The 2,429-nt window shown below is 44.3% G+C and overlaps 1 pseudogene; it reads left to right on the forward strand.

The window, feature by feature from the left end:
* Positions 1-756: 756 nt before the first annotated feature.
* On the forward strand, positions 757-1,680 carry LOC134388961 (small ribosomal subunit protein uS2B-like; annotated as a pseudogene).
* Positions 1,681-2,429: the final 749 nt, after the last annotated feature.

Genomic DNA, 2,429 nt, shown 5'->3' on the forward strand with positions numbered 1-2,429 from the left:
CTTTCCATCTTTGGGTCCCCGTTTCCCAGCACAGTCTGGGACTTCATAGGCACTCAGTAAATACTTGTTAAATGTTTGCTTTAGTGAATGATGTTCAAAATGATTTTTCTGAGGTATTATAAGATCCCAAAAGGCATCTGAATTATCAAAGATCACAATCATAGATTCACAGAATGTCAGATTGGAAGGAACCTTAGAACCTATCTACTCTCGATTTCTCATTATAGATGAAGAAACTAAGAACTAAGAGAGAGGTGAGTTTGTTTGCCTGAAATCACATATCCATTTAGAGGCAGAGCCATGAATAAACATTCTGTTTAGCAGATGTTTAGTGTAAAATAGATTTCTCTTATTTTAGTAGATTATGTACACCTAATCTATTCAGATTATACATCCAATTAGCCAAATGTTAACAGGAACTCTCCTCTATCTTTCTGGATATATAGACTGTTTATTATAATTTAGTTTCAACTGGGATAAAGTTTCGCTGTTATCTGGGTCAGGGATCTCTATGTTCTTTAGCTTACTAATATCTCTGACTAAACTCAAGCAAGTCATTTCCATGGGCCTAGGAAATATTCTGAGTATTTGTGATGGTGTTAATTAAATTTAACTCTCAAAGGATAGCCATATTTGCAAGTTATTTAAGAGAAACTTATTATTGCCACCAGTTCTGCCTATAGGTGACATGGGGCACATTTTTTTAAAAGGTGGATTTGGCCTTTCTACGCTGCACAGAGAGGGGTCCATACGGCATTGTTCTGGATTCCCATCGTAACTTAAAGGGAACTTTTCACAATGTCCAGAGCCCTTGATGTCCTGCAGAAGAAGGAAGAGGATGTCCTCAAATTCCTTGCAGCAGGAACCCACTTAAGTGGCACCAACCTTGACTTCCAAATGGAACAGTACATCTACAAAAGGAAAAGTGATGGCATCTACATCATAAATCTGAAGAGGACCTGGGAGAGGCTTCTGCTGGCAGCTCATGCCATCGTCCCCACGGAAAACCCTGCTGATGTCAGTGTCATATCCTCCAGGAATACTGGCCAGCGGGCTGTGCTGAAATTTGCTGCTGCCACTGGAGCCACTCCTATTGCGGGCTGCTTCACTCCTGGAACCTTCACTAACAGATCCATGCAGCCTTGTGGGAGCCACGTCTTCTGCTGGTTACTGACCCCAGGACTGAGGACCAACCTCTCACAGAGGCCTCTTACATTAACCTGCCTACCGTTGCTCTGCGTAACACAGATTCTCCTCTGTGCTCTGTGGACATTGCCATCCCATGCAACAACAAGGGAGCTCACTCAGTGGGTCTGATGTGGCGGATGCTGGCCAGAGAAGTTCTCTATATGCGTGGCACCGTCTCCCGTGAGCACCCGTGGGAGGTCATGCCTGATCTCTACTTCTACAGAGATCCTGAAGAGATTGAAAAGGAAGAGCAGACTGCTGCTGAAAAAGCTGTAACCAAGGAAGAATTTCGGGGTGAACGGACTGCTCCAGCTGTTTACTGCTACTCAACCTGAGGTTGCAGACTGGTCTGAAGGTGGACAGGTGCCCTCTGTGCCTATTCAGCAGTGCCCTTCTGAAGACTGGAGTGCTCAGCCTGCTGCTGAAGACTGGTCTGCAGCTCCCGCTGCTCAGGCCACCGAATGGGTAAGAACAACCACGGAGTGGTCTTAAGCTGTTCTTCCGGAAGCTCTTAAGCAAAATGGAAATAAGGTTGACAGAAAATAAATATCAGTTTCTAAAAAAATAAATAAATAACAATAAAAAGGTGGACTTGTACTAAGAATTAATAGAGAGATTTGTGCCAAGTATTACTGGTATGCAATGGATAGTTATTTCAAATTCCACTTCTCTGTTAATCATATGTATTAGTCTGTTTATGTTGCTTATAACAAAATACCTGCAACTGGTTGATTTGTAAAGAAAACAAAATTTATTGCTTACAGTTTCTGAGGCTGGGAAGTCCAAAGTCCATCTTGTGGAGGCGACAGTGACCCAGGAGTCTCACATTGCAAGATGGTGGAAGCAGAGAGAGCAGAGAGAAAGGCTCTACTCTTCTTTTAAAGCCATCAGAACCATGCCCCTGACCACAATTTTTAATCCATTCTCTACTGCATGGTCCTGCAATCCAATCACCTCTTCAAGCCTCCACCTTTCTTTCTTTTTTTTTTTGTCCTTTTTGTGACCAGTGAGGGGATTGCAACCCTTGGCTTGGTGTCACCCGCACCGCGCTCAGCCAGTGAGCGCAGCTGCCATCCCTATGTAGGATCCGAACCTGCACGAGCGCCACTGCGCTCCCAGCGCCTCACTCTCCCAAGTGCGCCACGCGGTCGGCCCAAGCCTCCACCTTTCAATTAGCGTAATAGGATTTCCCACCCTATTAACGGTCTCAGTGGGGGCTAAATTTCCAATACATAAAACTT

Source organism: Cynocephalus volans, chromosome 10, assembly GCF_027409185.1.
Source record: "Cynocephalus volans isolate mCynVol1 chromosome 10, mCynVol1.pri, whole genome shotgun sequence".
Classification (NCBI taxonomy): Eukaryota; Metazoa; Chordata; class Mammalia; order Dermoptera; family Cynocephalidae; genus Cynocephalus; species Cynocephalus volans.